Source organism: Giraffa tippelskirchi, chromosome 6 (genome assembly GCF_054371585.1).
Source record: "Giraffa tippelskirchi isolate mGirTip1 chromosome 6, T2T-mGirTip1v1.2.pri, whole genome shotgun sequence".
Classification (NCBI taxonomy): domain Eukaryota; kingdom Metazoa; phylum Chordata; class Mammalia; order Artiodactyla; family Giraffidae; genus Giraffa; species Giraffa tippelskirchi.
In genome coordinates, this window is record NC_137280.1 from 147,073,420 (window position 1) to 147,100,531 (window position 27,112).

General features: G+C 38.5%; 1 long non-coding RNA gene across 2 annotated transcripts in view; it reads left to right on the forward strand.

Annotated features, from left to right (window-relative positions):
- The window catches only part of LOC145511426 (uncharacterized), a 451,478-nt gene that overhangs the window by 301,227 nt on the left and 123,139 nt on the right, over positions 1 to 27,112 (forward strand). The gene's annotated exons all lie outside the window — the stretch shown is intronic.

The window sequence follows — 27,112 nt, forward strand, 5'->3', positions numbered from 1 at the left end:
AATGTGGTCCACCTGAGAAGGGAATGGCAAACCACTTCAGTATTCTTGCCTTGAGAACCCCATGAACAGTGTGAAAAGGCGAAAAGATAGGACACTGAAAGATGAACTCTCCAGGTCAGTAGGTGCCCAATATGCTATTGGAGTTCAGTGGAGAAATAACTCCAGAAAGAATGAAGAGATAATGAGATAAAGAATGGTGGGTAGGAGAAGTACACCTGCATTGTTAAACAAGCATTATGCCAGCATAGCAGTCTCTTAACTGTATTCTAAGCTTCTTGAGGGTGGGGCTCATTTAAAAACACAGCTTCTCAAATTACCTAGAAACACGGGGTGTAATTCTAGCAGTCACACCTCAGAAAGCCAAAATACCACTTAAGCACAGTCCAGTAAAGGACTGGGGACAAAGGATCTCTGTATGAAGCCAGAGTTAGAAACATAAGCCTAAGGAGAAAATTGACTTTCTTTCCAATGTGGATATATCAGCCCAGGGGGATATTAACAGGTGATTTGAGTGAAGTAAATACAGGAAAAAATAAAAGTCCTGTGGAATCACTAGCAGAGAGCTGGGGCAAGAAACATACATAAACACAAAGAGGGTTTAGACGAGCTTAGACATGGCACAATGCCTCTTAAAAGAAGCTGGGAATAGACTGTTATTTTTCTTTTAAAGAAGTTTATTCTGTGAACTAGAGGGTCTCCCAGGAGCAACAATTCTCCTGACACATTTCAGATGACACTTGTTAGCTATGCCCCTTATGCAGCTATATACCTAGTTTCCTCACCTGTAAAAGGAAAATGATCATAGTGCCTTCCTCAGTGTAGTGTTAGGAAGATTAAATAGCTTTGGCATCTTGCTAGAAATTCAGTGTCTAGTAGCTACTATTCAGTTCAGTTCAGCCGCTCAGTTGTGTCTGACTCCTTGCGACCCCATGAATTGCAGCACGCCAGGCCTCCCTGTCCATCACCAACTCCCGGAGTCTACCCAAACCCATGTCCATCGAGTCAGTGATGTTATCCAACCATCTCATCCTCTGTTGTCCCCTTATCCTCCTGCCCCCAATCCTACCCAGCATTAAGGTCTTTTCCAATGAGTCAACTCTTCGCATGAGGTGGCCAAAGTATTAGAGTTTCAGCTTCAACATCAGTCCTTCCAATGAACACCCAGGATTGATCTCCTTTAGGATGGATTGATTGGATCTCCTTGCAATCCAAGGGACTCTCAAGAGTCTTCTCCAACACCACAGTTCAAAAGCATCAATTCTGCGGCGCTCAGCTTTCTTCACCGTCCAACTCTCACATCCATACATGACCACTGAAAAAACCATAGCCTTGACTAGACGGACTTTTGTTGGCAAAGTAATGTCTCTGCTTTTAAATGTTATCTAGGTTGGCCATAACCTTCCTTCCAAGAAGTAAGCATCTTTTAATTTCATGGCTGCAATCACCATCAGCAGTGATTTTGGCATCTGTATTACCCATGGCAAATAATGTTGATAATAATAACAGTCATATGGTGATCTGTTAGGTAAATTTTGCTACTAACTTCAATCCTCCCACTATGGGCAAGGAAATACTATCGCTTGCATTTTCCAGGTAGAGAAACAGAAGGTTAGCTGGATTAAGAAACCTCTCCGAGCTCTCAGAGGTACTGAATCATCTGAGACATCTGACTCTCATTCAGGCTGCTCTTCTCTGACTTGGATCTTCCCAGTGCTGGGCTGGGAGTTTTGGATGTGCTGAAGGGTTTCCTTCAGTCGTGGGAGGGACTTTTGCTTCAATGTGTCCTACAAGTATCTTTATGTGTGTGTGTATGTTGTATGTAGGCCCTCAGAAGATGCTGGTGAATTGAAGAAAGAGGTAAATTCGTTTTAAAGATTTTTGATTGGAAAGACTTTTCCATTCTCATCTCCTGTGGGTGTTATCACCAGCCCCATGAAGCAGTCTTTGCCCTTGACAAATCCATCACATGTGCCCCTTTCCATTTGATTCTTTTCTACCTTCCCAGTATTTACTCCTGTTTGTGGGGCAAAGTGTGCTTTGCAAAAAGCTATTTCACTAAGTAGTGACTCTACCCCTAGACAGAGAAAGTCATGCACCCCAGTGTTCATAGCAACACGATTTAAAATGGCCAGGACGTGCAAGCAACCTAAGTGTCCCATCAACAGAGGAATGGATAAAGAAGATGTGGTACATATATACACTGAAATATTAGTCAGTCATAAAAGGAGCAAAACTGCACCATTGTATTGACATGGATACACCTAGAGCCTATCATGAGCAATGAAGTAAGTTAGAAAAACAAATATCATACATTCACTCATATATGTGGAATTTAGAAAAATGGTACTTATGAACCTATCTTCAGGTCAGGAATAGAGATGCAGACACTGAGAATGTGCATGTGGACATGGGGTGGGGGGAGGGCAGGATGGGATGAATTCAGAGAGGAGCATTGACATATAAACACTACCATGTGTAAAACAGATAGCGAGTGGCAAGCTGCTGTGTAGCACCGGGAGCTCAGCTCAGTGCTCTGTGATGACCTACAGGGTGGGATTGAGAGGGAGGGGGTGGAAGAGAGGCTAAAGAGAGAGGGCATGTATGTATACATATAGCTGATTCACTTTGTTGTGTACAGCTGAAACTAACACAGCATTGTAAAGCAATTATACTCCAGTAAAAAGAAAAAATAAAGTTTAGCCATGCTCCCACACAATTTTTGCATACCTGGGTTGTGATTCTTATCACTTTGGTAGAAACTGGCCCTGTAATGGTCAGGCCTGCTGGTATGCAAGCTCCTTCAAGGTAAAGTTGTTGATGTTCACTCAGTCGTGTCTGACTCTTTACAACCCCATGGACTGCAGCACGCCAGGCTTCCCTGTCCTTTACTATCTCCCAGAGTTTGCCTCAAATTCATGTCCACTGAGTTGATGATGCCATCCAACCATCTCATTCTCTGTCACCCACTTCTCCTCCTGCCCCAAATCTTTTCCAGCATCAGGGTCTTTTTCAATGATTTGGCTCTTCGCATCAGATGGCCAAAGTATTAGTGCTTGTTTCAGCATCAGTTCTTCCAATGAATATGTAGGGTTGATTTCCTTTAGGATTGACTGGTTTGATCTCCATGCTGTCCAATAGACTCTCAAGAGTCTTATCCATCACCAGAGTTGAAAAGGATCAATTCTTGGCACTCAGCCTTCATTATGGTCCAACTCTCACATCCATACATAGCTTTGACTATATGGACCTCTGTCAGCCAAGTGATGTCTCTGCTTTTTAATATACTGTCTAGGTGTGTCATAGCTTTTCTTCCAAGGAGCAAGCATCTTTTAATTTCATGACTGTAGTCACCATCTGCAGTGATTTTGGAGCCCAAGAAAATAAAGTCTGTCACTGTTTCCATTTTTTCCCCATCTGTTTTCTGTGAAGTGATGAGACTGATGCCATGATCTTTGTTTTTTCAATGTTGACTTCTAAGCCAACTTTTTCACTTGCTTCTTTCACCTTCATCAAAAGGCTCTTTAGTTCCTCTTCACTTTCTGCCATAAGAGTGGTATCATTTGCATATATGAAGTTATTGATATTTCTTCTAGCAGTCTTGATTCTACCTGTGATACTTCCAGCATGGCATTTGATATACTCTGCATATAAATTAAGTAAGCAGGCTGACAATATACATCTTTGACATATTCCTTTACTGATTTTGACCCAGTCTGTTCTATGTCTGATTCTAACTGTTGCTTCTTGACTTGCATACAGGTTTCTCAGAAGGCAGGTATGGTGGTCTGGTATTCCTAACTCTTGAAGAATTTTCCACAGTTTGTTGTGATCCAAATAGTCAAAGCCTTTAGCGTAGTCAATGAAGCAGAAGTAGATGTTTTCCTGGAATTCCTTTCTTTTTCTGTGATCCCAGTGGATGTTGGCAATTTGATCACTAGTTCCTTTGCCTTTGACAATTCAGCTTGTACATCTGGAAGTTCTCAGTTCACATATTATTGAAGCCCAGCTTGAAGGATTTTGATCATTACCTTGCTAGCATGTGAAATGAGCACAAACGTATGGTAGTTTGAACATTCTTTGGCGTTGCCCTTCTTTGGGATTGGAATGAAAACTGACCATTTCCAGTCCTGTGGCCATTGCTGAGTTTTCCAAATTTGCTGACACATTGAGTGCAGCACTTTCACAGCATTATCTTTTAGGATTTGAAATAGCTCAACTGGAATTCCATCACCTCCACTAGCTTTGTTCATAGTGATGCTTCCTAAGGCCCACTTGACTTCACACTCCAGGATGTCTGGCTCTAGATCAGTGACCACACAATCGTGGTTTTCTGAGTCATTAAGATCTTTGTTGAGCGTTTTGCTTCCCTCATAGCACAGTTGGTGAAGAATCCACCTGCAATGCAGGAGACCTGGGTTTGATCCCTGGTTTGGGAAGATCCTCTGGAGAAGGGAAAGGCTACCCATTCCAGTATTTTGGCCTAGAGAATTACATGGACTATATAGAACATAGGGTCACAAAGAGTTGGACACAATTGAGCGACTTTCGCTTTCACTTTATCTCTATTACCTTGTATGTGGTTTGAGCCCCATATTCTCCTCACTAGTGTCTGCTACATTAATTGAATCAAAAACTTTTATAGTCAAACTACTGTCTTTAATTTGAAACCCTCTTCTGGATTACAAAGACGAAACATGAGTTTGGGACTCCATTTACAGTATATATGGTTTGCAACTTCTCTTTTGTTGGCAGTATTATATTTTTGACAAGTAGAAAACTGTAGCAAAGTTTTTAAAGGCTGATAGATATGAATTAATCTGTCTAGGGTATCCATCAAAATCTAGATGTAAATTTTGCTTGAGCCTGATTTTTTTTAATTGATCATTTGGTCTTGTGAGTGTTTTTGAAACTCCCATGTACAAAGAAAGTAGAATACAAATGCAAGCGATCTATGAGTGATTTGACAACTTTCCAGCATTATATAGATTGCATTATTTAAATCCTTCCTTCACATTCCAGTGGTTTCCTAATCACCCGTAGTATGAAAGACTTTCGTAGACTTCTGCTGAAGCAGCTCTGATTAGGAAAGGAGGATTTTTACATATTCTAAGACATCTTAAAATATACAAGGTTAGTTATCCAGGAAATTATTATCTGGGAGTAAGATTCTATTTGATGGTTTTGATTTATACTCATTGGACCCTATATAGAAAAGAAGGATCTTCCAAGAATACCAAGATGTCATGAACATGATTTAAAGATTTTTGAGTGGAAAAAGGTTTTCATTCTAATCAAAGAAAAGAGAACTGTAATCTGGAAATGTCCTGTGGTCTGCTGATATATTTTTTTCCCTGTCTTTGTTATCATCAGCCTTTCTTAATATGTTTTCTTTTTAAATTGCAATAACTCCTGGAATTTTAATATTCTAATCAAATTTCATGGTGCCCTACTGAAAGGAGCCAAATGAACAGCTGAAGTTGCAGCATCACGATTCAGAAACCTCATTGTATTTATAAGGAGTTTTTTTTTTTTAAAAAGTCTCTGAGATCGTAAAGACTCGAGTCGTTTCTTTCTTCTTTATTTCTTCCTTTATTAAGCTAAGTTGCCTATGAATTATAGCTATTTTAGTAAATTTCCTATTGATGGTGTATTAGTCATTTTTAATGAAATTTTCTTTCTATGTGAGGCACTTTGACCATAGTTCCTATCACCATGGCAACCAGTTTGTTGGTATTAATAGTGCCAGAGTCACGGATTTTATTCCCAGAATTGACCCCTTAATATTACACCATTTGAGATTTTCAGGTGCATCCAGGCCAGCACTTTCCAAGTGTATGTTTCAACAGACACCATGAAAGGTGTTGTAAATGAATTCATCAAATACATCTTGGTATTTGGGATAAAGGGGCATAACCACCCCCAGACTTTTCAACGTGTGCACTATAGACCTTTACCTATAAATCCTTGAAGTGCTGTTAAAAATGTGGATTTGGAGACCATTAAGCTGATCTACTGAATTAGAATTTTTGGGAGTCCTAGAAACTACATGTCAAGCAACTAAACCAAGTCTAGTCTGTTTACTGTTCAGTTCAGTCGTTCAGTTGTGCCCGACTCTTTGCAACCCCATGAACTCCAGCACGCCAGGCCTCCCTGTCCATCACCAACTCTTGGAGTTTACTCAAATTCATGTCCATTGAGTTGGTGATGCCATCCAGCCATCTCATCCTCTGTCATCCCTTTCTCCTCCTGCCTTCAGTCTTTCCCAGCATCAGGGTCTTCTCAAATGAGTCAGCTCTTCGCATGAGGTGGCCAAAGTACTGGAGTTTCAGCTTCAACATCAGTCCTTCCAATGAACACCCAGGATTGATCTCCTTTAGGATGGACTGGTTGGATCTCCTTGCAGTCCAAGGGACTCTCAAGAGTCTTCTCCAACACCACAGTTCAAAAGCATCAATTCTTCGGTGTTCAGCTTTCTTTATAGTCCAACTCTCACATCCATACTAGGCTACTGGAAAAATCATAGCCTTAACTGTTTACTGTGGGAGACCAAAAATAATAGCATTTTCACTTACAGAGGTCAGCAGATTGTCATTATATCAGTTGGTTGTAAATAGCTGATTTTCAAATACTTTTTCAAATCCCAATGGTTTCTTAATCATCTATAGAATGAGGACTTTTCTAGACATTTAATTTTTTATCATATTAAAAAACATATAAAACAAGACCTACCCTCTTAATAAAAATTTAAGAATACATGATAGTATTGTGAACTCTGAGCACCATGTTGTACAGCAGATCGGTAGAACTTTTTCATCTTGAATGACTGAGACTTTATACCTACTGAACAGTCATCTCTCCCCCAACCCCGGATTATTGTAGACTTTTGATAGAGCAGTTCTTTTGTTTTTTTAAATTTTTATTGGAGTGTACTTGATTTATAGTGTTGTGTTAGTTTCATGTATACAGCAGAGTGAATCAGTTATACATATGTCCACTCTTTTTTTAGATTCTTTTCCCATATAGGCCATTATAGAGTATCAAGTAGAATTCCCTGTGCTATACAGTAGGTCCTTATTAGTTATCTGTTTTATCCATAATAATGTGTATATGTCAATCCCTAGCTCCCAATTTATTCCTCCCCACCCTCTTTCCCCTTTGGTAACCATAAATTTGTTTTCTCTGTTGGTAACTATTTCTGCTTTGTAAATAAGCAGCTCTGGCCAGAGAAGAGGGATCTTCTTCCTTCTATTCAAGTAGGCAAAATGTCAAAAATTCAAAAGTACATTTAATTCAGTGGTTCAGTCAAATAAGCAAAGACATTTGTACTTTACTTTCTTATACCTGCTTGAAAGTTGTGTTACAGGTAGAAAGAATCAGAATGAATGATAGAATCTACAAATTTAGAGTCAGTTTTAGAATCAGAAGAAAAGCATATGAATTTTAAGTTATTGTTTCTTTTGTATAGTACAGCAGACAAATGATAGGGAAATCTAAACAAGCAATAACAACTGACATTTAATATGGATTCATCCTTCTCTAAGGTCATATTTTCATTGTTTTCTTAACCTGGGTAGGTGCATGGTTATAATCTGTTTGGTGGCAGCCAGCAACCGTGGTCTCTAATAAACATATATAATTTGCTTCATTTCTACTCAGGCTTTTACAAACATACTTGATGATATAGCAACAAACATCAAATGACTGTCAGTTAACCATGTACAAGAAACCACTAGTAACTGAGTGGGTTATAGATATAATCTTAATAGTCCAGAGACAAACAATATTGAAAAAAGATGTGTGTTTTCCCTGGGTTATTCCACTTTTAAAGGTAGTATTAGCAACAAAACTCAGATTTTTCTGAAACCAAACACAAGTCTACATTATGAGGTTCTCCCTTTTGTACAGACAAAGATGTAGGAAGAGAGTGAGAGAGGCGAGAGACCCTCCATTAAACAGTGCTTTCTGGGATTGAAGTTTAGACACTTTGAAAGGAACATACTAACCTTTCCCTCCTTTTTTTTCATGCAAATGAAATCAATGGAAGTTGAACAAATTATAAATCCAGCAAGTACACAACACGAACATAGATTTCATAACCCTTTTGAAATTGAAGACTTGGGAGGGTCATTGCTTTGCACTTTTCAGTCACTGAAAATAATCTCTTCATTTCCATCCCTTTGGACCCTTAGCTTTAGACAAATGTGCAAAGAATTCTGTTAAATTATAAGGGCAACTCATTTTAAAGGTTAAAGGATGAGATGCAATTAGCCTCTAAATTCAGACCTGATTATTGAAGTCAGATTATCCTTTGGTTTAGAACAATGTAACCAGACATTTTAATGCATAAATGTGTCCACTGGTGGACAATTAGAGTTGTCAGTTAAGTTGTCAGTTGAAGAGGCAGGTTAAAATGAAATTGGTAGTGTCTTTGTGACCTTGTGCTAAGAAATATCTCTCTGAAAACACAATCATGAGTTTTGAATTGGTGAGAGAAGTAGCAGAATCTAATTATGGCAAAAGTACCAGTGTCTACGTCCTTTTCATATACATCACAAACAACTGAGCCGTGAAAAGATGGATATTGGGTAAATACTCTAGAAGGGCAGCATGATTGATAATCAAGTAGCCAAGAGGATCAAGCAATTTTTGTAGCCTGTGTTTTTAAAGTTGCATTCTGGTTGGAAAGAAAGAAGGATGAAAGAAAACTTTGTTTTCTTTACCTTTTATTTGTCTCCTATTTTACATGCATGTTTATGAAGGAGAATTCTGGTTATCACCTGAGCATGAAAATTGCAGCTTCCTGTCTGATGGCTAATTAGTCATTTTTAATGATCTTTATTCACTCGGAGACACTTTGTCCAAAGTGCCTGCCACCATGGCAACCAGTTACTTAGTGCGTTAGGCTAAAAAACAAGCAGTTGTGTGGGATGAAAACTGCTTTTTTTCATTCAAATTTGTATTTAATTGAGTGAGTTGTAATGGGAGGTGAGATGAGAGGTAATTAACCCATACTGTAAAGAGTTTCTCAGGATTAAAGACCTGGGTGAAGCATTCCAGATCCAACCCCAGCCTGCAAATAGCAACTAGGGGCATATGAATCCCTAGACAAGCAAGAGAACAAGGCTGGGACTTTACATGGGTGTGGTCAGCTAATCTGGGGAAGGAAAAACAATCAACATTTTGATCCAGGTCAGTACTGTGGATCAGCAGTAATAAGTTCTCTTGTTCAGAAGACAGTTATTCTTAGTAATTAGATGTCATGATAGCATTTAATTCTGCACTTTGTCTTATCTATAAGCAGTCTTTTGTACTCTTAAGAATGGCGAATGTTAAAATGGGTGTGAAGGAAAAATGATGAAAGATAGGTAGATTCACTTATGATACTATCAATAATATCAATAGTTCTGACTCTAAAATTTGTCCTCTTTCCCCTTTTTTTCCAAAATGCTGTATTTTGCTCCTTTATAAGCTTGTAATTAATTGAATGAGGGGGAAGGTTGGTATTTCTCTCTACTACGAGTTGCATCCAAAAACGTTCGTAAAGTTAACCTAGATGAAGACAATTGTTACCTAGTAACTAAGACTTTGCCTTAATTTACACTCATAGTATATAATGTAATTTCATTGCTAACTTTGTGACTATGAACGACATTTTCAATTCTTTAATCTCTACTTTCCCTCCCGCATCAAAACATAGTAAATGTTTAGTAAATTGAAAAAAGTATTGACTTCTATTTTTGTTTGAAATTAATATGTAAACTAACATTTAGGTGAAATTGATATTATTTTTCCATAAATAGTATACTTGATTATGAGAAGATCAGAATCTACCAAAGGAGAAAACTAACTACCCTTAGTAATTTCCCAAGGTCCTTAGAGTATACATTGTGACATTTTGTCAAAAGATTGAGTCACATAAAATAAAAAGTATATAGACCAAGCATCCTGAGGTACTTCAACAAAGTGATATCAGTACAAAATCTTAACCAGCTAGATTGCAAAAGAAAGAGGAATTCTGATTAGTTGAATTTTCTGCTTAATGAAAAATGAATCAGGACTTTTTTTTTTTAGTATCAGTTTTGTTGCTAAGGAGTTCCAAATTCAAATTTCCTGCATCTTTCTCTTAAAATACACTGACACAATTTTTATTGCATTCTTTGGTAAGTGAGATTCTTGCTGGTACAACGTGTCCTAATTCTGAACAACAATTTACATGGTATTATGCTCAAGATATAAATGATGAAGTGAATGGGGATAAATGTACCGTTCCCCAAATCAATAATGGCCGCATATTCCTTTCCCACTACATCCTATGGTTTAAGTATATGCAATTCTCTAATGAAAAATGAATTTCTAATTCATTTATAAGTGCTACCAAATTCATTGTAACATGGTCATTAGAGTTTTCCTTAGAAAAACTGGCTTGAAATGTAACTATTGTACTATGTAAATGTACTATTATGTGGAGAGAATAATCAATAGTATTTTTACATAGTGATGAGCTGGTATTTATTGACTGTTAAGTGCAGGCCAGATACTTTCGTAAACATTTTTCATGTATTATCTCATTTAAGTCCCCATTCACTGTGACATAGGTAGTTTAATTTCCATTTTACAATGAGAGAAACGAAGCCATAGAGAGATGACTTATTTGGTCGAGTGCATATAGTTATATATTGGTCATTAATGAGATGTTATAAAAATAGCTCTTCCTGATTGAAAAACTGGGGATCTACTGCTCTAGATCACAACATACATTAAAAAAATTCTTGGAAGGCTTGGTTTTGCTCATTTGTCAGTTGCTAAAATTTGAAGTGAGATAAGAAATCTGGTTGGTAATATGTAATAATTGGGCTCAGGTTAGCTGTAGTTTATTCCAAGTGGGTATGACAGAAGGTCTGTTTATTGGTCTCTGTGGTGATCAGGAGATGTATGTCGATGGGAAGACATAACTGTCTCACCTGGAGTGCATCTGCTTAGTATTCCTTGAGAATACCTGCTTTTAGCCCTGTTTGAGGTATTTAGTGCTGCAGCAGTCATGGTCTCTGGGGCCTCAACAGAATCCAGGCGCTGTTTGCCAGGCGGACCTGAAATAACTGTTATTTATTTATAGCCTCTGGCACTGTCTGAAACATTCTACACCACAGCTAGGTTAACAACTTCAAGTTAATGTAAACACTCTGAAAATGAAAGCATCGGGTGCTGAATTGCAAATACAGCCTGACCAAAAAGAAGGAGGGAATGAAATAAAGGCACAGGCCACACACAGACTACAGGGTCCATGAGCCATTCCTCAGGGTAATGATGGTTGATGATGGGTGCTTGATGCTGTGAAGGGGGTCTCTTGTAAGCTTGTGCTGCTCACCATTTGGGCGTAGCATTTATAAGCGTGGGGAGGTGAACTAAGAGACAGAATTTCATGACAATATTCTACTCAAAGTTTGAGTCACTGTTCAGAGCCCTGCAGTGCACTCCCAGCAAGTGCCAGTCCTTGAACCGCCTTCGTGATCTGCTGTCCTGCTTCCTCCCCGAGTGCATCTCCGACCACTCTGTTCTTTACTTCCTCCACTGCAGCCACAGGAGCCCTTCCTTCATGTTCCCGGAACACGGTTAGCATGCTTTCACCTTAGTCCTTTACATGCTGTTCCCCTGGTCTCATACTGGCCTATCTTCCTCCCTTTTTTCCTTCAGATATTTGCTCTGAGGTCACCTTATCAAAGAGGTATTCCTGACCACATATTCCAGTTGTCTATTGCTGCCTATCAAATTACCCCAAAACATAGTGACTTCAAGCAACATTTTATATAGCCCGCAATTCTGTGGGTGGGGAGTTGGGCAGGGCTTGGCTGGAAGCATCTATTGGAATTGATGTTGATAGAGGTCGTTCAGTGCTACTTAGTCGGTGAATGGGCTTGGAGAGAGACTTCACTCACATGCCTGGCACTGTGGAAGTGATGATGGAAAGCTGGTCTCAATTTAGGATTGTTTTCCTGGGTATAGATTATCTGTTGCTGTATAACCAAATACCCCAAAACATAGTGGCTTAAAATAACAAAAATTATTATCTCAAAGTTCCTTTGGGTCAGAAATCTAGGTGGAACTTAGGTGAATCCTCTGGCTCAGGGTTTTTTGCATGGCAGGCATTCAAGATGTTTTCTGGGGTTGTAGTCATCTAGTCTTGCCTGGGGAGAAGCAGAATCCAAACTCTGGCAACTGTTGGCAGGTCTCAAGACCTTACTGGTTGTTGGTCAGACATATTGCTGCTGCTGCTGCTGCATTGCTTCAGTCGTGTCCGACTCTGTGCGACCCCATAGACGGCAGCCCACCAGGCTCCACCGTCCCTGGGATTCTCCAGGCAAGAACCCTGGAGTGGGTTGCCATTTCCTTCTCCAATGCATGAAAGTGAAAAGTGAAAGTGAAGGCACTCAGTCGTGTCTGATTCTTTGCGACCCCACGGACTGCATCCTACTAGGCTCCTCCATCCATGGGCTTTTCTAGGCAAGAGTACCGGAGTGGGGTGCCATTGCCTTCTCCGTCAGACAAGTTAGTTCCCTGCTATGTGGGCCCCTCTGTAGGTTGACCACAACATCACAACATAGCAGGTTGCATTCCCTGGAGTGAGAAACCCCCCTGGTGGGGGTTGCAGTAGGGAGAGAGAGATTGATCAAGCAAGACAGACGACATGGGTTTTTGGAACCTAACGAGTAGATGTGACATTTCAACATGTTTGGGGTATTCTCTTTGTTAGAAGTGAGTCACTAGGTCCAGCGCATGCTCAAAGGGAGTGGGGTACACAAGGATATGAATGTTAGGAAGCTGGGATCATTGGGTAGCAGTTTAGATGCTGCCTCTCACAACCAGAGTGTCTACGTGTAACTTCTCCAGCGTGATGCTCTCAGAGCTCTGAGAAAGAGTGTTCTAAGAGACCTGGGTAGTAGCAGCAAGGATTATTATGTTTTAGCTGCACAGAAAGTCTCAGAAAATCACTTTCACCGGATCCTATTATTGAAGAAAGTCATCAGGGCTAGCCCAGGTTCAAGGCTAAGAGAATCAGACTCAACATCTCAACATAAGACTGGCAAAGAATTTGTCATCATCCTTCATTTGTTGTCATCCGTAATACTCTGTATAATACAGCATGTCTCTGTTCAACACGTACCCGTTAATTTCCTTAGCCCATTTTATAGTTCTCCATAGCATTATATTTTTAAAAATTTGTCGCTCTCTGTCTCTAATAAATAGAATGTGAGGTTCCTGAGGTCAGGAATTTGCACTTTTGTTCATATAACTCTAGAGTTTAGAATAGTGCCTAGCGCATACCAGGTTTTCAGTAAATATTTAGGCCAGGCCAATTATATAGGCTTACCCAGGCCTTATGGGACTTTCTCAGTGGCTCAACAGTAAAGAATCCACCTACAATGCAGGAGGTGTGGGTTTGATCCCTGAATCAGGAAGATCCCCTGGAGAAGGAAATGACAACCCACTCCAGTATTCTTGCCTGGAAAATCCCATGAACAGAGGAACCTGGTGGTCTGTAGTCCGTGGAGTCACAAAAGAGTTGGACACGACTGAGCAACTCAACAACCAGGCTTTACACGATCTAGTCTATTTCTCCATTCCTTTCCTCTAGGTCAGTATTCTCTAGTCGGACTAACTTTTTTGTTGTTGTTTCTAAAACATGCGAAGTTTATTCCTGTCTCATAGGCTTTGTACCAGCTCTCCCAGCTTTTACCTGATTTCCAAATGACTTTTGGTCATTTGAGTCTAAGGTTAAGTGTGATGCTTCAAGGAGAACTTACATTTTCAGTCCCTGGTCATTTTCTGTTATATCATCTAGTTTTATTTTCTTCACTATGCTTACTGCTAACACATTCTGGCACAGTGTCTGTTTTATCCATCTTTTAGCACCTAGAATGGTGTCCAGCTAACTGTAGGCCCTCAATACATTTTTTTGGGTAAAACAAATCTATTGATCATAATGATAATGCTGGTTTTCTTCTTAATATTTTTTGTTATAAAATTCAGCTCAAGTTCAGTGCCTGTAATTCTTCCTTGTTGGTATCGCTTCCCCTGCTCTTTTATGACTATTATCATGAAATCACTGAATGACTTTATGCCACTTTTCTTAGTGACAGTAAAACAGCTACTCAAGATGGGCCTAATGACCTGGAAGTAATTGCAAGAGAGTGCAAACAAAGAGAGTTGCCAGTTGGCCAACAAGGTTGATATTTTATGTATAGAGCCATGTCTCCATAGCAATAAATCTGTTTCCGAACTTGATTTTAGACCTAGCATGTGAATTGATCATTAAAATTTGGGAGAGCTGGGGGAAAACACCTGGAGACTAAAATCCTTTTAGAAAGTGTACATCCAACATTGTGGAGGTAAAATCGAGAACAACAGTGAGTGCATTTGTGGGCTACATTTTGAACCTCACAAATTTTCAAGATGTATAGATATCTTCTTGCTTTAAAATCTATATTCTTGTCTGTCCTCTTTTTCCCTCCAGCTTCAAAGCCATTTTTTTTTTCCAGAAAATAAAATAAAATTCCCTCTGTCACTCTAAAATTTAGAAGAAAGTGAGGAGCTCAGCGTCAGTGGCAAGAGTTTGCTTCATTGGATGGGCTCCTCCAAATGATGGTAGAGGTCACGGTGAGGTGAAAGGACAGAGGTCACTGAAATTCAGGAGACTCGGGCCTATTCACCTTTGACAATGTAGAAGGATGATGATTCCAACTTAGTCTGTTTCAGTTCATTGTATCTCCCTTGACTGACCCAAATGCCTCCTTAAGCATATATTTCTAGTGCCAACATAGACCAGTAAATCATGCATGTGGAAAAATAGCTATTTAAATCACAATTCATTTTCTAGAAATGAAAAGATTAAATGACAGGAAGAATTGCTTGTATCAAAGCTGATAGTTCATGAATTCCAGGCTCATGACCCTGGATTCTGTTCAGTTGTGTCATTTTTGCAGTGAGAAGCACAGTGTTTTAATTGTAGAGAGAGAGAGAGAGAGCTCTCTGAACTAGGAGCTTGCCTAGTGGTTTTTCTGTAAACTGACAGAGCTCTACACACACACACACACACACACACACGTTTATATACACATGTAGGGAAAGCAGTCATGTCTTTTACAAATACAGTAACCAATATCATAAGGTTTTATAATGGGAGCTGAACATAGTCTTCCCACGCTAGTAAAGTAATGCTCAGGCTTCAGCAATACCTGAACCGTGAATTTCCAGATGTTCAAGCTGGTTTTAGAAAAGGCAGAGGAACCAGAGATCAAATTGACAACATCTGCTGGATCATCGAAAAAGCAAGAGAGTTCCAGAAAAACATCTATTTCTGCTTTATTGACAATGCCAAAGCCTTTGACTGTGTGGATCACAATAAACTGTGGAAAATTCTGAAAGAGATGGGAATACCAGACCACCTGACCTGCCACTTGAGAAACCTGTATGCAGGTCAGGAAGCAATGGTTAGAACTGGACATGGAACAACAGACTGGTTCCAAATAGGAAAAGGAGTACGTCAAGGCTGTATATTGTCACCCTGCTTATTTAACTTATATGCAGAGTACATCATGAGAAACGCTGGACTGGAAGAGGCACAAGCTGGAATCAAGATTGCCAGGAGAAATATCAATAACCTCAGATATGCAGATGATACCACCCTTATGGCAGAAAGTGAAGAGGAACTAAAAAGCCTCTTGATGAAAGTGAAAGAGGAGAGTGAAAAAGTTGGCTTAAAGCTCAACATTCAGAAAACTAAGATCACGGCATCTGGTCCTATCACTTCATGGGAAATAGATGGGGAAACAGTGGAAACAGTGTCAGACTTTATTTTCTTGGGCTTCAAAATCACTGCCGATGGTGATTGCAGCCATGAAATTGAAAGACACTTACTCCTTGGAAGGAAAGTTATGACCAACCTAGATAGCATATTAAAAAGCAGAGACATTACTTTGCCAACAAAGGTTCGTCTAGTCAAGGCTATGGTTTTTCCAGTGGTCATGTATGGATGTGAGAGTTGGACTATAAAGAAAGCTGAGCGCTGAAGAATGGATGTTTTTGAACTGTGGTGTTGGAGAAGACTCTTGTGAGTCCCTTGGACCACAAGGAGATCCAACCAGTCCATCCTAAAGGAGATCAGTCCTGGGTGTTCATTGGAAGGACTGATGTTGAAGCTGAAACTCCAATACTTTGGCCACCTCATGCGAAGGGTTGACTCATTGAAAAAGACCCCGATGCTGGGAAGGATTGGGGGCAGGAGAAAGGGATGACAGAGGATGAGATGGCTGGATGGCATCACTGACTTGATGGACATGAGTTTGGGTAAACTCCGGGAGTTGGTGATGGACAGGGAGGCCTGGTGTGCTGCGATTCATGGGGTCGCAAAGAGTCGGACATGACTGAGCGACCGAACTGAACTGAACATAGTCTTGACCTGTAATGCTTCAGGTACGAAGTCAAAAAGGTTAGTAGCTCCCACAGGTGAAAAGGTTTTGACTTCACTTACATAGGAAAGGGAAAGGGAAGTCGCTCAGTCGTGTCCGACTCTTTGCGACCCCGTGGACTGTAGCCTACCAGGCTCCTCCGTCCATGGGATTCTCCAGGCAAGAATACTGGAGTGGTTACATACTAGTAGGTAAATAGTGCCAGGAGTTATTTAGAATTGCATGTCAAATGTAGTTTTGCCATTTGCTGACAATAGCTTTTCATCCCTTTCAAGAAGATCATAAATCTTTTACTCTCCTAATCTTTGTCGTTTCTGACCTCATCTCCTGCCTAAATGTTTCTTTAAAGCCCATCTGAAAATCGACAAATTGTAGGATGGTTCTTATTTTTTTTAATTTATTTTTATTGAAGTATAATTGATTTACAATGTTGTTAATTCCTGTTATACAGCAAAGTGATTTGGCTATACATATAAATACACATTCTTTTAACATATTATTTTCCATTATAGTTTATCATAGGATTTTTTTTTAATTGGAGGATAATTGCTTTACAATGTTGGGTTAGTTTCTGCTGTAAAATGAAGTGAATCAGTTATATTTATACATATATCCCCTCCCGCTTGAACTTCGCCCCTGTTCCCCCTTCCCACCCTTCGAGGTCAACACAGAGCCACGAACTGGGCTCCTTGTGCGGTCCAGAAGCTTCCCACTCGCTATCTCTTTTACACACGGTAGTGTGTATATGACAGTGCTACTCCAGATTTGTTCCACTCTCTCCTACAGCATGCTTCATGTCCATAAGTTCATTCTCTACATCTGTGTCTCTATTTCTGCCCTGCAAATAGGTTCATTTTTCTAGATTCTACATATGTGTTAATATATGATATTTGTTTTTCTGACTGACTTCACTCAGTATGACAAGACCTAGGTTCATCCACATCACTACAAATGACTCAATTTCATTCTTATCGCACCATCATTGTAGGATGGCTCTTATAAGGGAATAAGATCATCGTATACAAATCACTGGAACAGGAGTTCGAGGCCTTTTGTTCTAGATTCCCCAGCTCTAACTTTTGATGATTTTTGGCACCTCATTGAAGCAGGCTTATTTTTTTCACATTAATACACTGTAGAAACTATGAGGTTAAAAAAGGAAGTATGTGAAAAAGTGTTTTGAACATACAAAACGCCAAAGGAATACAGGTGTTATTATTTGTGTGCATATATATTCATTTATGTGTAATGTCTATCTGTTGATAGATGCAGCTTATTCATGCTGTTGGATACACAGAAATACACACCCTATATAAAAAAGATGCTGTCTTTTCCATAATGGAATTTACTGTATCTACTGCATGTTCTGTGTAACCCAGTGTTTTAAGTGCTATATTCAAAGTTTTAAAAAAAAAATGTAAAAAGAGAAGAAGGCAGACAAATTCAGGCTGTTAGAATATATTAGAAACGATTTCCTGAGTAGAGTTGGAGGTAGAGAGTTATGTTCAGATTAAGAACAGTGCCAATAATGATCTTTTACTAGGTTGTAAATTCCCTCAGGACAGGGTCCACGGTGTTTCACTATTGTATTTCAGTGCCCTGAAATAGTAGGTGATTAACTAACATTTGAGAATGAATGAATTTGATGTAATTAAGAACTGTCCACTGAAATAAAAATGCGCAACATGAAAGCTGTGAGATAGGTTTTGTTTGGGGACCTTTTGAGGATGATAACTCAGAAGACAGCCTCTCAGATATCTTTGAGAAACTACTCCAAAGAGGGAAAGGAGGAGCCCCGTTATATATGAACTTTTTTTTTTTTCTGGGAAAAAGATATGGCCAACCATATCAAGATTACTGCTAATCACAAAGAACAAACATTTCAAGTTAATGATTTTAGTGGTTTTACATGCAAAAATCTGGGGGTCATTGAAAATTTTCCTTAGGTATGTATCTGAACCATCCAAGGGCCAGTATATTCACAGCATAGGATCCTTCCTATTTTTCTCCATCCTGAACCCCTTTCAGGGTACACTGCTGCTGAGCAACTTCAGTGGCTACTGGCTGATCCCTGTAGAACTGGAATAGTAGGCAACATTTTTCTCTTCATAGCAGCAATTAATATTGTGATGTATCTAAAATGTAGCGAGAGTTACATTTGTACAGCTGTTTTATAGATGAAGCTAGAAAGGAAGATGGATACTGTGTCATGGCTTCTGAACAACCTTGGTTTCCTTTTATTTCAATCTTTTTAACTAAGGCATTTTGATAAAGCTTATAATGGTGAAATGATAATAATACCCACACAACTTATAAAGTAGCCTCCTCTTTTTCCGTTTCGCAGTGAGTGTAATGAGACTTACAGAGGTTAAGTATTTTGCCTGAGGCCACAAAGCTGGTATTAGCAAAGCTTTGATAGAAGAGGAGGCAGAGGCTATGGTAATTCATCCCTACAGTATTACTTTCACTCTGAGGGGCCTTCAGATCTTCTCTGTGTCTTCTGGATGATCTTGCAGGGTGGTCTGCCAAGTGAGCGAATCATTGTTGTATTAAACTTAACATGGACTCCCTCTAAATCACAAAAATGACCACACTTGGAATGTCAAATTCCAACTTAATTTCTATCACTCCATTTTTAGTTTAAATATGAATACAAAGGGAAAAAAGTGATCCTTGATGTCATTTCTGGATTATATCATGTACTTTTAATTACCTTAGTTTAAAATTCTCAGAAAATAAGGAGAATCAAAATTCTGATTAAAATCTCTGTTCTATGCCAGGAGCTGGGAGTAAAGGAGCCATCACCCCTACTCCTGTCTTACTGATCATCCACCAAAATAGAATGCTGACATCATCTGTGCGTCTGTTCATTTCATAATCAACATCATCACCGTCGTTGCAATCCTAACTTGTATCTATTTAGAGCTTTACTCTATAGTAAGCATTTTGCTAAGCACTTTGAATGTGTTATATGGTTATGTGCACACAGCAGCCTAGGAGGTTACAGATCCTGGGAAGAGATTGGCACTTATACAGACATCCTCTGTAGGTTAGCTCATGAGCCTGAGTTAATTAGTCAAGGATGCAGAGTCTTTATGTAAGGGAAGTGGATTCTTAGAGAAAGCAGGACCAGTTTCAGCATATCTTAGCATAATTTCTGTGTTCCAGAGTCCCTAAAAGGAGGTCACCCAGAACTACTGGTAAGATTTTGGCAGACCTGAGATCATCATTTTTGCTGTGCCGCAGTCAGTTTTGCGTCACTACTCAGAAAACTGCAGAAGCTACATTCCTGTTGAAGAGAATCTTTACAATGTGATGCAACACTCATGACTCTGAAACCAAACTTAGTAATACCAAATCTAAGTCCTTATCTGAAAGCAGAAAGAGATTTATAACTTCCTCCAGCTTTCTTGAACTACATAAACCCATTTCCCTGAAGTCTCCCTCAATTCTGGTTTAATAATGTTTTTAAAAAATTTATTTATTTTTGGCTTTGCTGGGTCTTCACTGCTGCATGGGCTTTTCTCTAGTTGCTGCAAGCAGGGGCTCCTCTCTATTTTCAGCAGATGAGCTTCTCATGGTGCTGGCTTCTCTTATTGCAGAGCACAGACCCTAGGACATTGGGCTTCAGTAGTTGCGGTAGGTGGGCTGAGTAGTTGTGGCTCCTGGGCTCTAGAGCATAGGCTCAGGAGTTGTGGCACACAGGCTTAGTTTCCCATGGCATGTGGGATCTTCCCAGATCAGAGATGGAGCCATGTCTCCTGCACTGACAGGTGGATTCTTTACCAATGAGCCACCAGGGAAGCCCCAGGTTTAGTAATCTTTTATCTGAGTGGTTCCGATACTCAGTTCCTATGAGGACTATGAAAACACAGTCATAATATTTCTCACAGCTGAATATTATTATTATTCTCACTTTAAGATGAGGAAATTGAGACTCAGAGATGAGAGAACATGCACAAGGTTTTGCAGATAGTAATGCCAGAGTTTTGGTTTTGAAACCAGCTTGAACTCTTAACAATTCCACTATTCTGTCTATGTTTTAAAGAAAATAATGCCTCGACTTATCCTATATTGTTTTGTGGGGTTAGTCAGTTGCATAGCTGGTGATATAACATTTGAAGAGGATGAAATAAGTTATGCAAAAGGTAACATCCCCATATGAATTTGGATTTGCTATAATCACTACTCATGTACGAATAAAACAATAGACTATCAGAGAAATCATTGTAATTTTCTCATCTCTTATTTAAAAAATGCTCTACTTTTGTCTGTTTTATCTTGAATAGCATGAGGTATTTGTATGAATAATAGGTCCTTTATGAAAGGAAATGACAGGGGCCTCATTTTTTATTTGGATGATTATATGTAGCAGATGTGTATGTCCAAAATAGTTAAAAGCAAGGGCATAGACTTAGAAGCAAAAGAAAATGAAAGTGTAAGGCATCTGCAGAAATTCCATAAAAAGTGCCTGAGAAGTTCTTTCTTGCTTCCCCCACCCCCACCCCCAATCTGTGCCTTGCCCAGTCTTCAAAGACTTCTTTGAACACAAATCTTGACAAAGGCCTCTTTGACCATTTCAAATCTCAGTAGTATGGGACTTCTTGCATGAATTCACAATGAGATTTTACCTGTATAATACAAATTATTTTCCATTTTCCATTGCCTTCCTCAACATTTATTGGATGCTAAGTTATTTGAGAAGAATAACTCCTGGTTCTTAAGAAGAGTGGTAACCTGCATACTTTGATTTTAAGATACACCCTGCTTTTAGATGTGTGATACTTTCTAAAACCACTGAAACTTAGAACCTAAGAAATGAGGCAAATATGTGTTTGTTCATGTGGCATTTAACTTTTAAAAATGATTCTATATCTTCTTCCTACAGAGCTATTATATTTATCAGAATTAGAGATTAATATATTTTAGACCCTTGTAGTACCTAATTACCAGTACTGAATACTTTTACCCTTCTTTGGATGGGGTAGTAGAGGAGACTGCAGACTCTAGTCCGTGGGGTTGCAAAGAGTTGGACATGACCGAAGTGTCTCAGCACAGCACAACAGCTTTGTTAGGATATAATTTACATACTGTACAATTTTCCCATTAAAACTATACAATTCAATGGTATTTAGTATATTCACAGAGTTGTGCAAGCATCACAAACACAACTTTAGAACATTTTTATCACCCTCCTAAAAGAAACCCCATTCCCTTTAGCTGTTAGTTGCCAATCGCCACACCTCTCCTCATCCCTTACTTTGTTTCCATAGATTTGCCCCTTCTGAACATTTCATAGAACTGAATCAAATAATATGTGGTCTTTTGTAACTGTATTATATCACTTAGCATAATCTTTTCATAGTTAATGCATGTTGAAGCATGTATCAGGATCTCATTTGTTTTTATTGCTAAATAATATTTCATCTCATAAGTGTACCACATTTGTTGATCCACATATATCACATATTAATGAACGTTTAGGTTGTTATCATATTTTTCCTCTTTCCTCTTATTAATAATGCTGTATTTGTCTTTTATGAAGGTATATGCTTATTTCTTTTCAGTATAAACCTTGTGGTGAAAATGCACTAATCGGTTAAACTTTTGACGATTTGCCAAACTGATTTACAAAGCAGTTGCACCATTTGACGGACCCAGAAGCAATGTGTGGTGGGTCCAAGTTTTCTGCATCTTTATGAACTCCTATTGTTACCTGATTTTTTTATTTGAACCATACTAGTGGGAGTAGAGTGGAATATCAATGTGGTTTTGATTTACATTTCCCAAATAACTAATGCAATTGAGCATCTTTTCACATGCTTGTTTTTTATTTGTAATCTTCTTTGAAAATACCTATTGAATCTTTTGCTCATTTTGAAATTGGGTTATTATTCTTTTTATAATTGAGTTGCAAGAGCTCTTTATATATTTTAGATACAAGTACCTTGTCAGATACATGATTTGCAAATTTTTTCCCTCATCATGTAGGCCATAATTTCACTTTCCTAATAGTGTTTTTTGAAGCACAAGTGTTTTTAATTTTGATGAAGTTCAATTTATCTTTTTAAAAATTTTGTTGCTCATGCTTAGTGTCATGCTCAAAAAACTGCTACCAAATCCCAAGTTGATTTCTGGATACTCGGTTCTATTCCTCCAGTCTATCTATATATTTATCCTAGGCTGGTACCATGCTGTCTTGTTAATAGCTGCTTTGTCATTAACTTCTAAAATCAGGAAGTATGAGTTCTCCAACTTTGTTTTTCCTCCTCAAGATGGTTTTGGCCATTTTGAGTCCTTTGATTTTCCATGTAATTTCCAACAAGGATCAGCTTGTTGGTTTTTACAAAGAAGCTAGTTGAAGTTCTGTAGAAGTTTCAGCGAGTCTGTACATCAGTTTGGAAAGTCTTGCCATCTTAACCATATTCAACCTTCTCAATCATGATTATGGGATGTCTTTCCATTCATTTAGAGATTCTTTAATTTCTTTCAACAATGTTTTATAGATTTCAAAGTGTGAATCTTACGTTTTTGTTTTTTTTTTAAACCCTCTTGGAAGTTAGTACATACAGCTGCCAACCTCAATCCAGCCCAGGTCCATATATGCCTTCCTTCATCCACACATTCATCTATTAATGATATCATGCCTACCTCTGTGTAAGGCACTGGTGAAGCAGATCTGTTGCTTGGGGAAGCTGACTTCTAAACAGGTAGGGGCTGTAGAATGTCCTGGGGTCCAGGCTGAAGACCTGTGCAAGGTACTGGGAAGGAGTAAAGGAGATAGTCTGCATAAGGAAAAGCATCACTTTTGAGCTGAATCTTAACAGCTAAGTAAGAAGCTCTTATCATTCATCAGATTTTATGACATTCCTGCTATATGCCAGGCAATATTATATATTAATAAGTGTATGTGCGTGCTAAATCACTTCAGTCATGAACAACTCTTTGTGACCTCCTGGACGGTAGCCCTCCAGGTTCCTCTGTCCATGAGATTCTCCAGGCAAAAATACTGGACTGGGTTGCCATGCCCTCTTCCAGGAGTACTTCCTGACCCACATCTCTTATGTCTCCTGCATTGGCAGGTATTACCCTTCTTTATTAAATTTATTTCTAAGCAGCACTTTATTTTTCTTGATGCTATCATTAAATGGAATTATTTTCTTAATTTCATTTTTAGGTTGCTTATTGCTTAGAGTCTAGTAATATGATTTATTTTTTTATATTGATTTTGTATCTGTAACCTTGCTGAACTGATTTAGTAGTTTTAATAGTACATTCCTTAGAATTGTCTCTGTGTAAGATCATGTTATCTGTGAACATAATTTTATTTCTTCTTTTCCAATCTAGATGCCTTTTATTATATCTTCTTGTCTTAATTCTTGACTAAAAGAGAAGTAAAGCAAGTAGACATTCTTATCTTGTTCCTGATCTTTAGGGAAACGCATCCAGTCTTTCATAATTAAGCTGATGTTAGCTGTGGGGTTTTTCACCAATGTGTGTGTGCTCAGTCGCTCAGTCATGTCCGCTCTTTGTGACCCCATGAACTATAGCCCGGCAAGTTCCTCTGTCCATGGGATTTTGCAGGCAAGAATACTGGAGCAGGTTACCATTTCTTTCTCCAGGGAATCTTCCTGACCCAGGGATCAAACCTAAGTCTCCTGTGTCTCCTCCATTGGCAGGCAGATTCTTTACCATTGAGCTCCCTGGGAAGTAGATGTACTTTATCATGTTGAGTGAGTTTTCTTCTATTCCTAGATTGTTGATTGTTTTGTCATGAAACAGTGTTGGGTTTTGTCAAGTGCTTTTCTACAATCTAGTGATGTTTATGTTGTTTTGGCTTTTAATTTTATTGGTTGATACGTTCTATTACATTAACTGATTTTATGCATATTAAACCATCCTTGCTTTCCTAGGATAGATCCCAATTGTTCGTGGTGCATAAATATTTGTTTGTCAGTAGCCATGAAATTAAAAGACGCTTGCTCCTTGGAAGAAAAACTATGACAAACTTAGACAGCATATTAAAAAGCAGAGACATTACTTTGCTGACAAAGATCCGTGTAGTCAAAGCTATGGTTTTTCCAGTAGTCATGTATGGAAGTGAGAGTTGGACTATAAAGAAAGCTGAACACCGAAGAATTGATGCTTTTGAATTGTGGTGTTGGAGAAGACTCATGGAAGTTCCTTGGACTGCAAAGAGATCAAAACAGTCAATTGTAAAGGAAATTAATCCTGACTATTCCTTTGAAGGACTGATGCTGAAGCTAAAGCTCCAATAATTTGACCACCTGATGTGAAGAACTGTCTCATTAGAAAAGACCCTGATACTGGGAAAGATTGAAGGCAGGAGGAGAAGGGGACAATAGAGTAGGAGATGGTTGGATGGCATCACTGACTCAATGGCTTGAGTTTGAATAAGCTCCAGGAGTTGGTGACGGACAGGGAAGCCTGGTATGCTGCAGTCCATGGGGTTGCAAAGAGTCGGACAACTGAGCAACTGAATTGAACTGATTCATAAGAGACTGATCTATAGTTTTTTTATCTTATGTCTTTTCAGTTCTTTAAATATTTTGTAGAATTTGCCACTGAAATCATCTATATTTGGCTTTTCTTAATGGGTGTATTTTTGATTACTAAATTAATCTCTGTATTTGTCATAGTATGCTGATATTTCCTATTTCCTTTTTTAGAGGTCGTATTTTAGTTAGGTGTGTTTTGAATACATTAAATTTATTTAATGAATAAATTAAATTAAAATTCATTGGTGAGTAATGTCTCAGAACCCATAAAATGTTAGCTTTTATGTATGGAGTATATTACTATATGTCAGTTTATGTTCTTGAAAATCTGATCTTTTTAATGTAAATATGTCTGAAGTTTTCTGGGGTTTTTGGTATCACAACTGGTTTTATCCCACAAATTACAAATAGTTTTCACTTTAAAATATCATTTAATCTCATTAATTATTTTTCCTTTGTACGAATGAAAACTGTCAGAAAGTTTATGTGACTAGCTTTGGTCCTAAAGCTAATGAATCTCATTACTGAGATTTAAAAACAGGTCCTTTTATTTCACCTCCTATAATTTCTCCCTTCTCACTGTATTTATACTTAAAAAGTTGGTTACCAGTTTGGACTTAGCAGTTTCCTAACTTATATTTAAATCTGTAATACCACTTTAAAAATATTATGAGAAGTGACTAAAGATACACTGATTTTTCTTCCAGTCTGTCTTACAGCTTCAAATTTTGAAGTTTTGAAAAGTGTGATGTAGGATGTTTCTCTTTTTGGCTCTGATAGAATAGCTTGCGTTCAACCAGCCCACATGGTAGAACAATCATAAAGGATAAATAAAAATACAAAAGGCATAGAAAAGCACCCGAAGCATCCAGGATCTGGGTGTTAAAGATTCTGAAGGAAAGGGTAAGGTAAACCTAACCTTCTGTCCCACTTTTCTTTAAAATTGTTCTCTGGTTCATAAGTATGATGGGCAGAAAATTGTGGCTCAGAGCTTTTGACTGTTGTCTCAGATTGAGTAGATGAAAGATGAAATTCAGGGTTATGAAGTAAATCAGGAGTGCAGAGGCCAAGGTTCCAGAGAGAAGGGAGCAACAAAAACCAGATGGATTTGACACTCTATGGTTCTTTCCAATTTAAGCATTTGTTGATTCATATGCTGGGCAGGGCAGAAGGCTAAAAAGCCAAGCAGAAAGGAATGGAGGCTAAAAATCTAGGTGAAGTTTCTACTGGAATCCTTATTTTAGCAATACAAAAATTGTAGTTCATTTTTTGAACTCCAGTAGAATAGCTCATTATTGTGTTCAAGAAAATAGATAAGAATATGGAGAATTAATAAACATTACAAAGAATATGGAGAATTAATAAACATTACAATCAATAATAAAGAATCAAATGAAAATTTGCTAACTGAACATTTATGTAGAAATTATAAACCCAGTACGGTTTAATAGCAAAAGTGAAAACTAATGTACTACAGACAGGTCAGTAGAAAATATTCACATAGAAGCCATTAGGGAAAACATAAAGGAACATTTGAGATATATGGGCTAGTACAAAAAAAGTTAATCATATACGTAAAGTTCTAAAAGAAGACAAGATAACTGAATAAGGTAGAAACAAACTTTAAAGATACAATGGCCAAAATTTTTCTGTATCTGCTGAACTGCTTCCATGTATGGATCTAGGAAGTTTTCCTCTAAACTCCTAGCAGTCTAAAGATACAAAATAAAAAACAGGGAATTCCCTGCTTTTGAACAGAGTTCAGTCCTTAGTTGGGGAACTAAAATCCTACAAACCACATTGGTGGTTCAGATGGTAAAGAATCTGCCTGCAATGCAGGAGACCCAGGTTAAATTCCTGTGTTAGGAAGATGTCCTGGAGAAGGGAATGACTATCCACCCCTGTATTCTTGCCTGGAGAATTCCATGGACAGAGGAGCCTGGCGGGCTACAGTCCAAGGGCCTGTAGAGTTAGACACCACTGAGTGAACAACACTTTCACTTTCAAGCCACATGGTACAGCAAAAGCAGACCGTCCCCCCTCTCCGCCCCCTCAAAAAAACCCCACACATTCACACATCTAGATTCATGATGGTCTAACCAAAGATAAAGGGAATATCTTTTAAAAATT